The 16,132-nt window shown below is 37.5% G+C and overlaps 2 protein-coding genes across 4 annotated transcripts in view; one reads left to right on the forward strand and one right to left on the reverse strand.

Moving 5' to 3' along the window:
- The window catches only part of CMSS1 (cms1 ribosomal small subunit homolog), a 394,265-nt gene that overhangs the window by 64,491 nt on the left and 313,642 nt on the right, over positions 1 to 16,132 (forward strand). The gene's annotated exons all lie outside the window — the stretch shown is intronic.
- FILIP1L (filamin A interacting protein 1 like) overlaps positions 1 to 16,132 on the reverse strand; it is a 116,673-nt gene that overhangs the window by 55,723 nt on the left and 44,818 nt on the right. The window lies entirely within an intron of this gene.

The raw sequence follows: 16,132 nt of genomic DNA on the forward strand, positions 1-16,132 counted from the left end.
GTCATTGAGCTTTCTGATCACCAGCCTCCTAATGAACAACCTCACACTTAAGTATTTTCATCATACACTGCTCCTGTGATAATCTGGGTTAATCAGTTCTATTCCTGTGTTGGTTTTGTTTATATCTTTGTTTAGTAACAATTATATATAACACATTTATTACTTAATGGATGCCATGAACTGTATGCTTTACATATAATAGCAACTTTGTCCACGTAATGACTCTGTGAGTTAAATAACCGAGGAACAAACAGAGAAGTGAGGTAACTTGTATAAGATCACAAAGCTAATAAAGAGTGGCACCAGGATTTGAATTGCAGACTGACTTCAGCAACCTCTGATATCACACTCAGTGTCTTGTAGTAGAATTTGGTCTTGGGGGCAATTGGTACTAAGCCTGGAGTCATGAAACTTTGTATCTCTCTTATCTGCCATCTAGTTCATTAGGCTTGCACTGTAGGATAGCAGGGGCTTCCCTGATGGCTCAGAAGGTAAAGAATTCACCTGTAATGCAGGAGACCCAGGTTCAATACCTAGGTCAGGAAGATCAGGAGAAGGGAATGGCTACCCACTCCAGTATTCTTGCTTGGAGAATTCCATGGACAGAGCCTGGTAGGCTACAGATCATGGTTGCAAAGAGTTGGACAAGACTGAGCAACTGACACTTTCACTTTTGCTTCATGGGATAGAGTGAGAATGAATCTGGAGATCATCTGGTCAGCTTCCCTCATCTTGTAGTTTGTATAACTCAAACTCAACTGTGCAGTAGCCTGTTCAGGGACATGCAGAGAGACCATAGTTCAGGCCTGTGTGTGCACCACACTTTTCTGCTGCAGAACTCTGAAGTACTTCTGCTTGTACAGTTTCTTCTCTCTTCTCCTTCCTCCCATTCCTCTTCTCTTTCTTCCTTCCTGTCTTCTTCTCTCCCTCTCCAGTTATTTTTGGCATTGAAGCATTAAAACAACAGTAACAGTAATATAAATCACATTGAAAGGATCACTTAAAAATCCAACCATACTGTGTTTTAAACTGTTTTCGTTTATTGCCAGCTTCTGAATCTGTAAGTTTTTTATCTTTTCAGATTATGACATAGGTTTAAGAATCTTATCAAATATATTCTTAAAATCTCTCTGACTTAAGTTTCATAGTTCAAAGAAGATTTAAGGAGTGGGAAGGGAATGGCAAGGAACTGCTGTCATTTATTGAGAGCCTCATATGTGGTGGTTACTCTGCCCAGCCCTCTACCTTGGGGTCTCAAACCTGCTTTCCACTCTCTGAGATTCTGTATGAGGACTGGCACAATACCCTGCACAGGGTGAGTATTCCACAAGCCTCCTGAGTGAGGAAATGACTGTAAAGAAGTGCTTTGGATCCGGCAGGAGAAAGAGAAAGAGGTGATGACCATGTACACACTATTCCCACTCATTGACTCAGCTTTTGCATCATTTTATGTCCCATTTATTTCACATCTGTGAAGGCACATGTGCGTGCAGGATGCTATGGGATCCTATTTGTGGTAATAGATTTTGGCCTTGTACTTTTAACTCAACATAAGTCTTGATCCAGAAACTATTCTTTATTACATTTACTCAAGTTTCTTTAGTTTCCTTGATCACAAATATTATTCGATAGGGAAGATTCCCCCATGGGATTGTATTTAATCATGCAAGTAGGGAAAAGTCTGTCATGATAGTGCTGACAGCCTGAGAACTTGAGGAGTGAAAACTGCAGGGACAGAGTTTGCTCCTAGCACTGTCTCTTGGCAAAACATAACTTGAAATAGAGCTGATTTCTTTTTAAATATAATAAATTCTAATGAAAACTGATCCAGTTGAGTTTTGAAACACATAGAATCAATTTTCAGTTACCATGAATGGCTCTTGCCCTAGTGATGCCAGAATGTCCATGTTCCAATTCACTTACTCACATTGGGAATCTGGAGAGTCACTGGTGTTGACTTTGAGTGACCTCAAATTTATCTCCAAATGCTGATCTACTCTGATAAGATTGACAAAAGTGATACGTTTATCATAAGAATACTTATTTGTCTCATTACTAGTCTATGCCACTTAAGAGTGTGCTATAAATTAATTTTCAAATAAATCCTGTGAATAGCTCAATTATATTTCATTACCTGACCTTTCATTACAAAAATTAAAAGTTCATTCCTAAATGCAAGTATTTTAAATTAGCATGCATTCATAAACTTATATTGGCATTTCTTCACTTCCTCTTTTTAATATATCAGTAGGTTCAAAACATGAAAATGTCTTGTTTCATCTCTGATATGTGCTGACCAACTTTTGGTTAAAAGCAGATTCTATCCAACCATCCATTCTCTATCTATGGCTGCTGTTTGCTGAAACCTTGTGGAACAGATGTCTTCTTCCCTCCTCATTGCTTACAACCTCTTACCCCTGGCCCTAAAACACACACACACTGTGTAAGTACACATTCTGGCTTTTATGTATGCTCACTCACAACTACAAGAGAAAATGAAGAATAATAAAATTCAACTTTTTAGGTCAGGAATGAAAATCTACTTCCCAAAGGCTATCTATGTTACTTTTTTTGTCCAGTGCCAGTGACCATCAATGTATTCCTAGGAAATGGAAGTTCTTCACATTATATACTTACTCTTTATAAATGCTTTCCACCTAAATAAAATCCCTTTATATTAATATAGCTGTATAACCTTTCTTTTGATTAGTGGTTGCCTGATAATGTCTCTTTTTCCATATAGTTGGGAATTATTATTGTTAAAATTGTTTTACTCCAGCCTGACAGTCTTTGTCTTTTAATGTATTTAGTCTGTTACAGTGATTATTGATGTATTTGGATTTACTTTTGTCATCTTATTTGATGGTTCTGTTTTTTACCACCTTTTTTGCTGTTGTTTTGTCTCATTTCTTGGCTTCTTTTGGATTTTATTTTTATTCATTTTCGCCCTCTCTACTTGGAGTTATACACTGTTTCTATTCTATTAGGAACTAATTTGCCTATACATTCTGCCTCACAAGTTAAATGATCAGAGTCTAAAGCTAATCGCTATTTTAATCCCACCAGAGACTTTAAGGACTTCAGAACACTTTTAAGCATACCTTCCCAATTTTTATATTATTGCTGAAATATCTTTTAAACAGTTCTTTTTTAAATTCTATAAGATATCATCATCATCTATTTTTGTTCTTTTAGTCAATGTTGGTTTAGATTTACCAACATATGTACCACTTTCTTTGCTTATCGTCCCTTCTTTTATTCCATACTTCATCTGGGATCACTTTCCTTCAACCTAAATACATACTTTTGAAGTTTCTTTAGTGGAAGTGTGCTTTTTTCAGACTCCGTCTTTTTATTTATTTGAACATGTCTGTATTTTGCCCTTGTTCTTAGGAAGATTTTTACAGCAAATAGACTTCTAGGTTGTCTGTCGGGATGTTGGAAGTATTATTCCACTGACTCCCATGTTGCTGTTGAAAAGTCAGTCATCAGTCTAATTGTTACTCCTTTTGTCTCTGACTGCTTTTGTGATTTTTCCTTTGTCTTTTGTTATTCTATCATATGACATATTAAGTATAGATTTCTTAATTTTATACTTTCTGGGCTTCATTAAGATTCCTGTATGCATAAATCGGTGTCTTTCCTGACTTCTAGGAAATTCTCAGTGTTAACTCGCCAAATATGACTTTTGAATAACTTGTCTCCTTACATTTTAAAACTTAGACACATGTTAGACTATCTTACTCTAATCTTCATATCCCTTAACTATTCTTTCACCTGTTCCATCTCTTTAGCTCTTCAGGCTGCATTTTATTATCTCCTCAGATTTTTCTTTCAGTTCACTATTGTGGCTCATGTGGTAAAAAATCTGCCCACAGTGCAGGAGACCGGGATTCAATCCCTGCATCAGGAGGATCCCTTGGAGAAGGGAATGGCTACCCGTTCCAGTACTCTTGCCTGGAGAATTCCATGGACAGAGGAGCCTGGCAGGCTACAGTCCATGGGGTCGCCCAGAGTTGGTCATGACTGAGTGACTGACACTTGACTTGACAATTCCCTTTGCTGATCTGCAGTTATAGTTTTCATATCCAAAATTTTCTTTTTTTCCACTAATTTATCTGATTTTTTTGTAGTCTGTTACTTTTAACCAGAAATTTCAGTCTCCCTTTTTAATATATTGAGAGATATACATGCTATTTGATAATTTAAATATATGAGATCTGTAAATATCAGCAGCTCTGATTCTGATTTCTCTGGCTTTCAATCATTATGCATCATTTTCTAGTGTGTTTTTGGATTCTTTAAAAAATATGAACTTAAACACCTTAGATTTTTATATGTGGCAGTTCTTTGAACCTTGGGTTGAAGATGGCTTCCTCTAGAGAGGATTTACGTTTATTTTTGCCAGGTGCAGGCGGGTATTGTCAGCCCAGAATCTGTAGGCTTTTTATTTTTTTGTTTTTGGACCACCCAGGTAGTGTGAATTTGGACTGCAAATTCTCGGGTTGGGTGACGTTATTATAAATACTCAGTGGAGTTTATCTCTTCGCTTCCTCCCAATGCCATAGTTTAAGAAAAGTAGTTTTCCTTACCATTCCTAGAGGTTGGTTTTGTTTCTTAGTCACCTTTACACCGATGGCTTAGCTCTTTGCAATCTCAACTTTATGTGGGGCTGGTAGGACCCTGGGCTTTGTCCTCTGTGCCCTACAGTGCCATAAAAAAAAATTTGCAGCATTCAAACAGTGTTCTCCAAGCAAAAGCCAGGTTGAGTTCTCTATCGCAGCATTCAAACAGTGCTCTCCAAGCAAAAGCCAGCTTGGGTTCTCTGTCACAGCATTCAAACAGTGTTCTCCAAGCAAAAGCCAGGTTGAGTTCTCTGTCACAGCATTCAAACAGTGCTCTCCAAGCAAAAGCCAGCTTGGGTTCTTTGTTGCAGCATTGAAACAATGCTCTCCAAGCAAAAGCCAGCTTTTGTTCTTTGTGTGCCCCACTATACTTCTGATTTAGAAAAAGTTCATATAATAAGCTTCCTTATTTCCTATCTCCCCAGATTTTCCCTTGCTCTTAATTCACTATCATTCTTTTACCCTTAAAAATGAAAACTAGTATTGGAATAGAAACAGAAGTAACGAAATTGAAGAGTTTCAATGGATAGAAGTGTTATTGAGGGTTCTGCTGACAGTGTTTCCTGATTTTGATAAAGCCTGAACTGTCTAGTTGGAAAAAAAAATAAAAAATCATTTGCCAAAGACTATTTGTTGGGATGTTACCATATTTTATTGCTAGATCATTGTTCTTTTGGATATGGTATGGTGACTAAATTTGTTTTAAATATCACAGGAACTATTATTTCTGCTTGTGTATCTTTAGTTAGATGTGAGTGCCTGCATGTGTGTGCAAGTGTTTGTTAGAGTAGCTGCTTGTGTGTGCATATGTTTCCTTATCACTGTGTTGCAGGTGCTTGTCCTCAGCTTAAGAATTGAGGGAATGAGATTCTGAAGATGATTTTCAAGAAGGAATGATTTGAAGTCTTTAACAGTTGGGTGAACAGGTTTGCAGTCCTCGTCCCAAGTCACGTCTTCGTGTTTTGTGGCCTTTGTCAGTCTTCTCCTGGCCATTCCCAGGGAAGTCCGCGTGGATGAGGTGTGCAGTGGTGACTGTGGACTAGGGGTGGCAAGGTCTCGTTTCGATGAATGCAGCAGGCTCTGTGTCTGTCCCTTCAAGGTGTTCTGTAAGGGAATCTGGGACTCCCAGGGCACATCCTTCTGCTTTCAAGTATCTCCATCTCCAGTAACAATATTTTTAGAGTCTAGGTATTTTTGAATGGTAAGCACAGAAATATTGTCCATTTTTGTAGAATCTCCACACCTATTTATGTGCTATAGATAATTACTTTATACTTATCACTATAAAATAGAAGTAGAGTTCCATGCTAATTGAGAACAGTTTTTGTTTACCAACACCCATCTTAGAATATGTAGATATTTTATAGTTAGATTTTACCACCAAAACCAAAGACATTTTGAAGGTAAAAAATCTGATTACCTCTTTCCTGAATTCACAAATGTTTCTATCAGTTTCTTTACGGTTTTCTTTTTATTGAAGCTGGGTGAGTAGACATTCAGCTTTCATTTATTAAGTACCTACCTAGGTTAAACGACAGAAATCTGAGGGGAAGAAAGCCATTTAACATGCAACCAGGATGTAATAGGCTCCTTTCCTCTGTGCTTTTATAGCCAAAGTTTTGTGCTATATGGTGGAAAATAAGACAGATTCCTTGCTTCAGGGAATTTACCTCTGGGAGTTGGCTGCTGCTGCTGCTGCTAAGTCGCTTCAGTCATGTCCGACTCTGTGCTAACCCATAGACCACAGCCCACCAGGCTGCCCCGTCCCTGGGATTCTCCAGGCAAGAACACTGTAGTGGGTTGCCATTTCCTTCTCCAATGCATGAAAGGGAAAAGTAAAGTGAAGTGGCTCAGTCATGTCTGACTCTTCATGACCCCATGAACTGCAGCCCACCAGGCTCCTCCATCCATGGGATTTTCCAGGCAAGAGTACTAGAGTGGGGTGCCATCGCCTTCTCCAGGGAGTTGGTTAGGGAGGTATTAATATGGAAGAAGAGATAGACTGGCTAAAAGCTAAGTAAATTACACAAGGTGCATACAAGAAGTGCCTTCACGTGCAGATGAAGAAGTTAGGCATCTGGGAAGGTGTGAGACAAGGTGGCACTGAGGAGTTGAGGTAAAGCTCCACCCACTTTGCTCCTCTGTTGGGGACACGTGAAATGTGCAGCCTCTGAGGAGGAGCTGGTCTGGTGCCAGGTCTGGCCCAAGGGGGCTGGAGGGCAGAGTTACTATCCACATTACTCTTGTGTGCTCATGTGCTGCTCTCTTCTCTCCACAAATAACCATTTCTTGCTTTTTTTTTGTTTTTTATGCTTTTAAAGTCTATGTTGCTTATGGTTTCTTTTGCTCATGGAAGAAACCTGGGACGATGAAGAATTTACATAGATTTTAGGGCAACTTGGATTCTTATAGCAAGAAGAAAAGTAAGTATGTTCATCTTCAATATGTAAGAATTGCCCCGTTTTGCAAAAAGATTATTTGAAAGGTTCATTTCAAATATCTTTCCCACAGAAACAATGTTATTAAGTTACAAAGTAGAGAATTGGTTCCCAGATTAGCACAGGGAGATTTACTAAACCCATAATAAAGCTGAAAATCTGTATTTCGGAAACTGTGATAGTATGGTAATATTGTAGCACAGTCATATCATAGCTCACAAGATTTACATATAATGTGATTATTGTAGCACGTAATAGAGAACAATATTCTTGCAAATGTATAGAAATTTCAGCTATATTTGGGGTCAGCTAGCTTTTTGTGAACTAGCTCGGAGCCTATGTTTTACATAGAACATGACGCTTATTAGTAAATGCATTCCAGGTTCCCACTTTGTATTCTAGGTGAACACCTCCCTGCCATGTCCATGGCAGCCCCTGGCCAACTAGCCTGAGGAATATGAAGTAGCTCTGGAAATACTCTTGCTCTCCAGGTATCATCCTTTTGAGCCGAATGTAGGTTGCCTTTTTATGTAGAAGGAATGTTAATGAGTCAGGTGTTCATAACCCAGAGAATGCTGGTATGTATTTTATGTGGCCTGGAGAGTTAAGCTTAGTATATTTTATTCTTAGCTCTTGCAGGTTCAAGGATGACAACATGTTCTTTTAAGCAACTTGCAGTCACCCATGTTCATGACTGGAAAAGCTGAAAACATCCCCCTTTAAAGAATGAATCATAATTCAACTAGCTTTGCAGTTGGCTTCATAGATTTAGTGGGCTGTCCCTCAGCAGGACTGTTTTTTATGTTTTGCCATATCCCATCACATATGAATCAGTTCAGTTCAGTTGCTCAGTCGTATCTGACTCTTTGCAACCCCATGAACCACAGCACACCAGGCCTCCTTGTCCATCACCAACTCCCAGAGTTCACTCAAATTCTTGCCATTGAGTCGGTGATGCTGTCCAACCATCCCATCCTCTGTCGTCCCCTTCTCCTGCCCTCAATCTTTCCCAGCATCAGGGTCTTTTCAAATGAGTCAGCTCTTCGCATCAGATGGCCAAAGTATTGGAGTTTCAGCTTCAACATCAGTCCTTCCAATAAACACCCAGGACTGATCTCCTTTAGGATGGACTGATTTGATCTCCTTGCAGTCCAAGGGACTCTCAGGAGTCTTCTCCAACAGCACAGTTCAAAAGCATCAATTCTTCTCTGCTCAGCTTTCTTCACAGTCCAACTCTCACATCCATACATGACCACTGGAAAAACCATAGCCTTGACTAGATGGACCTTTGTTGGCAAAGAAATGTCTCTGCTTTTTAATATGCTATCTAGGTTGGTCATAACTTTCCTTCCAAGGAGTAAGCGTCTTTTAATTTCATGGCTGCAGTCACCATCTGCAGTGATTTTGGAGCCCCAAAAAATAAAGTCTGACACCGTTTCCACTGTTTCCCCATCTATTGCCATAAAGTGATGGGACCAGATGCCATGATCTTAGTTTTCTGAATGTTGAGCTTTAAGCCAACTTTTTTACTCTCCTCTTTCACTTTCGTCAAGAAGCTCTTTAGTTCTTCTTTACTTTCTGCCATAAGGGTGGTGTCATCTGCATATCTGAGGTTATTGATATTTCTCCCAGCAATCTTGATTCCAGCTTGTGCTTCTTCCAGCCCAGCATTTCTCATGATTTACTCTGCATATAAGTTAAATAAGGAGGGTGACAATATACAGCCTTGACGCATTCCTTTTCCTATTTGGAACCAGTCTATTGTTCCATGTCCAGTTCTAACTGTTGCTTCCTGACCTGTATACAAGTTTCTCAAGAAGCAGGTCAGGTGGTCTGCTATGTCTATCTCTTTCAGAATTTTCCACAGTTTATTGTGATCCATACAGTCAAAGGCTTTGGCATAGTCAATAAAGCAGAAATAGATGTTTTTCTGGAAGTTTCTTGCTTTTCCAATGATCCAGTGGATGTTGGCAATTTGATCTCCGGTTCCTCTGCCTTTTCTAAAACCAGCTTGAACATCTGGAAGTTCACAGTTCACATATTGCTGAAGCCTGGCTTGGAGAATTTTGAGCATTACTTTACTAGCGTATGAGATGAGTGCAATTGTGTGGTAGTTTGAGCATTCTTTGGCATTGCCTTTCTTTGGGATTAGAATGAAAACTGACCTTTTCCAGTCCTGTGGCCACTGCTGAGTTTTCCAAATTTGCTGACATATTGAGTGCAGCACTTGCACAGCATCATCTTTTAGGATTTGAAATAGCTCAACTGGAATTCCATTATCTCCACTAGCTTTGTAGCAATGCTTCCTAAGGCCCACTTGACTTCACATTCCAGGATGTCTGGCTCTAGGTGAGTGATCACACCATCGTGATTATCTGGATTGTGAAGATCTTTCAGTATTCACATATGAATAGTGGTAGTATTTTGTGGCTTCTTCAAGGTACTGTATTTCCTTTCTGCTTATGGACAAGAGCTTATTTTTTCACCACTTTTTCACAAAAGGCCAAGTTCCTGGTAGGGTTTGCTGGATATATAGTTCAAGGAACTTAGTTCAACAGTAACATAACTATTAATCCATGGCAGTGTTTCTTGGCCTATAGATTGGTTTCAGTAAGCCGGAAGAGGATAATCAATACAGACTGAAATAGCATTCATTTCTTTTTACTGTACTTCTAACACCAGACTTCCCCACTTTATCTCCATAAATTCTCTTCATCTTTACTGGAAAACCCCTTTTTCTTAACTAATCTCCATGGTATTTTCTCCTCTTGACTCAGGGCAATTGATCACCTAGCAACCTGAACCCATGAAGCAGGTGCCTTATTAAAAGACTGAGGTTAAATGTTGGGTAAACTCTAGCAGTGATTACTGGAAAAGAAAAGAATGTTGATAGTCGGTGAGGTTTGACAAAGAAGGCTCTCGCCAGTGTTTGTCAGGCTCTAAGCTGTAAAGATAGGCTTTCTGTAGCAGAGGCATGCAGCTCTGTGCAAGAGTGAACCGTTTGCTTCCACAGGGAATTGCTGTGCTTCCATATTCTTAAGTATGAGTCACGGATGTCTTTATGATTACACATCCCTCTTAACATATGAGGAATAAACTTTAGAGAAAAGGAAGCTAAGAGAAAACAGAAGTGTGAATGACTACTAATGGTGCCGTCTCTGGCTCCGCTCCGTCTGCCATTTCATCATACATAAAGCGGGTAGTTCAGAGATTCCTCTCCTGGCAAATAAGTGGCAACATATGTTTAAAACAGTGAGTGGAAACTGTAGGGAGAAAATGACAGGCATATGGCAATAGGAAGGTAAGGGAAAATTTGTTGCACTAACGTTCAGTTCAGTTCAGTCGCTCAGTCATGTCTGACTCTTTGCCACCCCATGGACTGCAGCACTAACGTTAGCTGCACAATTGGTGTGCTCTTCCGTTGAGGGACTGTTTTGATTTAAAAAGTCTGCATGCCTCATTAGAACATCATTTCTGTGTATGGAGTGTATAGGTTTTCTAGGATTTTCTGTGGTGGTGTCTTTTTTCTCATGAATGGCAGTCATCTTAAACCTTCTCATTTCATACAGAGGTCTTGCGAGAAAGGTTCCCAGAGGGGAAAGACAGAATTTAATCAGGAAATAGGACATTTTATTAACATACCAAAAATGAAGTGTGGGAAAGCACTTTGAAACAGTCACTTTGAAGGCCAAAGAATAGAAGAATGGGCCCCAAATTACTGTCTTCAGGCACCCTCTTCTTTTAAATGATAATTCTGCAGTGACAGTGTTTAGGATTTATTTGTTGCCATAGCAACTAAATCTTTGCTCAGTAGTTTGAGATTTCACAAGTTACCTTAAAGGGAAAGTGTTTGTTGTTTTGATTTCACAAACTATGAATTAATCAATATTTACCTTCTAACAAACTGAAAACACAATAACTTACTTTGAAAAAAATAATTTTCTCAACATTAAAAAGAAATCTATGTATACTAAGTGCACACCCATTTCCAATTGTATATCATACATGACTAATAAATAAGAACTGTGTTTTAAGTCTCCAAAATTTAATTATGGCTTTTTGTTATATTAGAGATAAATACTAGAGAGAGAATCCTGTAGGAGGAAATGGCCACCCACTCCAGTATTCTTGCCTGGAGAATCCAGTGGACAGAGGAGCCTGGTGGGCTACAGTCCATGGGGTTGCAAAGAGTCGGACACGACTGAGCACACACACACTAGAGAGAAGCATAATTTGTTTCTCAGCACAATTTTTTGTTTTGCTTTGTTTGCATAGAAATGATTATGGCAAAAAATATTATGAACTTTTATGTGTCTAAAATTTAATTAATTTCTTAATAAGACTTAACTTCAGTTGTTCAGATTCTGGGGAAAAAGCTGTTGGTGTTATTACTGATTTGGACCTTGACAATGAATAATACCAAGATGAACAAGGAACTTACTAATATGTATATATCTGTAAATGTGTCAGTGCTGCAGAACCCAGTTGTTCTGTACCTTCTCTCCAAGTATCCTGCTTTATTATGATTGGTATCAATGGTATATATTTTTTTATGTCTGGTCTCATACTTTAAAAATGGATGGCTAAGAAGCTAATGTAAACAAAGTGTTTTGTTTGTAGTCAAAAATTTCTTTATACATTTACATGTATAAGAAAGCTGGGCATGGCAGAGAGAAGACATGACTAAGCTTTATAGCCTGCCCACTATCAGTTTTGGTATCGAGTTAAGAATGGTTTGTATATTTTTAAATAATTGGAAAATAAGAATAATATTCCAAAATAAGAATAATATTTGGTAATATGCCAACGCAAACATTATATGGAATTCAGATTTTAATATCCGTAAAGCTTGATTGGAAGATAACCACACCCATTTGTTTACATATTACTGGCTGCTTTCCTGGTATAACATCAGAATTGAATAGTGGAAACAAGACCATCTGGCCTACAAAGCTTAAAACACTTATTACCTGTTCCTTTACAAAAGACAGGTTGCTGACCACTGTTCTATAGCTTTGGCAATAAGTACAGTTCAAAATGAAACAAATATGTGGGGGCACCTGAAAGTTTGGCTTTCTATATCTCAACTAATTTGTGTTCATTTGCCCGACACCAAATTTTGAATTTTCTGTACTAGGACCCTTTTTGATCTTTGATTGTTTATATTCTGTGAAGATTTATTAATCCATTATTGTCAAGATAATGGATGCCTTATGGTGGAGTACTGAGGTGATATACATTTGAGGAGAAATCTATTGTAGAACAGTGAAAGTAGAAAACCAAAGTTTTGTTTCTGAGACTAATGGGAAGCTGTGAGGTTTTGAACTGGTTCTATTTGGTTTCATACATTCCAGTCAGATCACTTTCTCTTATTTTACCTTTTCTAGAAGGGGATGTCTAGAATGAGTGATGGAGATTATAGGGGTATTCTGTAAGAGACACCCCTGTATTGTGTCAAAGCTTTCTGCTAAAGTGTACATGGCAAAGCAAGCCACCAGAGAAGTATGTAATGCTCCTGACTAAATGAAGTTTTCCTTGTTGTCTAATCACCATAAGTAAGAGTATTAATAAAAGATATCCTGATTCCAATTAGGAGTCCTCATACTAATGTTGTATTTATTGTTCTAACAGGATTTTTTATACCTTGAATAGTCATTAATATGTATTTCTAAATAGACTTAATCTAATTTATCAGACTCTCAAAACAGAAGGAAACATTCAAAAGAAGTCTTGGTTGCTTATTTGAGAGTTTAGATGTGATACATTATTATTTTTGTTTCGTATTTTCATATTTCATATTTTGTTTCATATTTTTCGTATTTCATTTCATTTTAAAAAGGTTCTTAGACAAAGACTGTATTTCTGTATTGTAGATAGCATTATTTTTATAGGTATGTCATGTCATAGGCATATGGAATGGAAGATGTTTCAAGTAAATTGTTTTATATGGAATTACACAATGCCCAGGGACTATGTTTGCTCTGATTCTTTATGTCCAATCTCATCCTTTTCAAACTCACTTCCTTTAAAAATAGAAACCTAGAAATTTCAGCTAAACAAAATTTTTCTTTGCTAGTGACAGATTTCTTACAGATCAACTTTTAATATGCACACCCACACATAAACACATGTATGCATTTTTCACATTGTCCTAGTAGTTTTGTTTTAGTATGACTTGGAATATCACACAAGAATGTCAGAATAAGGTACAGTTAAATGAGGTGTATTCCATGAACACGGAGTCTATACTATAGAAGTTTAAGTTTTCATTTCAAGCTATTCTGTTTTTTGAAATACCAAGAGAAATCCAGTGTGTATTCTTTATTAGAGGATTATTAATATTAATACACATTGGATTTCTTTTGGTATTTCACATCACCTGAAGAAGGCTGAATATATGTAAAGAAAAAGTGTGAACACTCCTTTTTGTTTAGGGCCTTAGAGACAGCTACAATAGATGTGCTTTGGTTATATTAATTGAAAAATTTATGTGTGCATTTATTTAGAGGCCTCAACTAAAAACTCATTTCTTTTCATCCAAAAAAACCCTTTTAGAGAAAGTAGTTTCTGGTGTTCATTGATGTTTATTTTATATCATATAAGAAGTCTGTTCAATTTTATTTTGAACCGAACATTGGTTATGGTTTTTCAAAGCAGATTGCTGGCTTCTGATACCAAGTTATTACATTTTGCAGGTGTTTTGGTAGTTTCTTACTGTGATATATCCTTTTAACTTTAATGGGCATTAAAAACATGTATTTTAAGACCATATTAAGAAATATGCCAAATAATTGTGTCTACAAAGAAGTTCTCAGTAAATTATATCAACTATATAACTAAAATAATTAAAAGTTATTGAATATAAAGGTTTTAGGTTTTTGTGAAATCTATGTTGTAGCTGTTATGATTACTGTTGTTACTTTTTTTTCCAGCAGCTTCCTAGCCCCTCTTGCATTCTTTAACAAAATATTTCTAAGATAAAGTGTGAAGAATAACATAGAAGGTGCACCGTTTTTAAAATTATTATGATGGGCATTTTGGACTTCCACTTCCATCTAGACTATGACTCCACCATAGTTCACCTTCAGGGCATTTTTCCTCAATGCACGTTAACATCTCAAGGATGATAAGCAAGGCTCTGAAATCAGACTCCCTGCATTTGATCTTAAGTTCTTCATTTATTGATTTTGTAACCTCTTTGTGCATCTGTTTCTTCTTCTATAAAATGAAGACAGAAAGAGTACCTTCCTCATAGGGTTGTTGAGTATTAAATGAATTACGGCTTGTAAGTGGTTAGAATAGCACCTAAGCAGTAAGTATTCAACTAGTTGCGCTTCCCTGGTGGCTCAGACAGTAAAGTATCTGCTGGCATTGCAGGAGACCCAGGTTCAATCCGTAGGTGGGGAAGATCCCCTGGAAAAGGGAATGGCTACCCATACCAGTTTTCTTGCCTGGAGAATTCCATGAACAGAGAAACCTGGTGGGCTGCAGTCCATAGGGGACACAAAGAATCAGATACCACTGAGTGACTAACACTTTCACTTCCCTTTTTTCCCCATTCATCTATTTAGCTCTTATTATACATTCCTAAGATGCCATCTGTGGTGTTCTGGTTGTTTTGGATCTTTGAAACCCTTTTAGTTCTAAGGTCAGAATCAACATGACAGTAATTTGTTGTTTAGTCTCTAAGTTGTATTCAGCTCTTTTGCAACCCCATGGACTGTAGCCTGCCAGGCTCCTCTGTCCATGGGATTTTTCAGGCAAGAATAGTGGAGTGGATTGCCATTTCCTCCTCCAGGGGATCTTCTCCATGCGGGAATCAAATCTGCATCTCCTGCTTGGCAGACAGTCTGACTCTTTACTGCAGAGCCATTGGGGAAGCCCTTGACAGTATTTTAGGATGAAATAAATATTAATAAAATGTTTATTAAAATTAAAGGGTTAATTACAATTGAAAATATTATACATAGTGTTATGTTAAATTGAACATATCATAAACATTAGTGATGTCATTCTTAAAATTTTAAAATTCATAATGAATAAATTCTGGAAATGAAATCCATTCAACTCTTTTAGGTTTAGGAGAGATTATTCAACTCTCATCTGTGTAACATAGATTATAATAAGAATATTAATAACAACTAAAATATATCTGGTGCTTACTCTGTGTAAAATACTGTTCTAAACATGTTACATTTATGTAGATTAATTCATTGAATCTTTATAGTAACCGATAAGGTGAGTACTATTATTATCCCCGTTGAATAGGTAAAGAAACTGAGTCTGAGAGATTAAAATAACCAAGATTCAGCCCAGAAAGTTTGGCTGTGGAATCTGTGCACTTAACTCTGTTGTAAATAAGTGATAGTTTCATTACAATTATTTAGTGCAACCTTTTTTTCCCTGATTTAATGTTCATCCTAACAATTAAGTACCAAAGGTATTGATCATTGCCTAACTCTGCCTCTTTCTGCTCTCCCATGCAAGTCTTAAAGCATTGATACTCAAATAGGGCTGCACACTGGAATTACTTGGAGAGCTTTCAGCACTATTGATACTTAAGATTTAGAGATTCTAACTTTAACTGGTGTGCCATGAACACTGGGATATTTTAAAGCTCCTCTAGTGATTCTGATATCTAACAAAGTTTTAGGTCCATTGATCTAAAGGAAAATGAAATTTGTTTGGACCCGAGAGCATGTCTGAGGGGGTAGGGCATGGAGTTAAGCAGGGACCTTGGGGCATGCAGAAGTTGAACCTCAAGCCTGTTTGCATGGTGTCTTTTAAGGATTCCTTCCTCTGCATGCATACAGTGAAAATACTAGGTAACAATGAATTTGAAAGTTACCCAGGGATTACATTGTATATGTTATTCTTTTAACTTGTTATTTTAAAAAAATCAATTAAGCCTTCCTATTGCTCTAGTCATGCAGCCATACATGGCCATTGAAAATGTTCAGGAAACATTTGAAAAAAACAAAATTGCTATAAGTGGGAAAAGGATTGTGCTTTCCTTTAAGGTTATAGTTATTGTTCCAGTCAGAAGAGTAGACTGACTTTACTAAACTG

The sequence above is a fragment of the Bos indicus x Bos taurus genome, chromosome 1 (assembly GCF_003369695.1).
Source record: "Bos indicus x Bos taurus breed Angus x Brahman F1 hybrid chromosome 1, Bos_hybrid_MaternalHap_v2.0, whole genome shotgun sequence".
NCBI classification, from domain to species: Eukaryota; Metazoa; Chordata; class Mammalia; order Artiodactyla; family Bovidae; genus Bos; species Bos indicus x Bos taurus.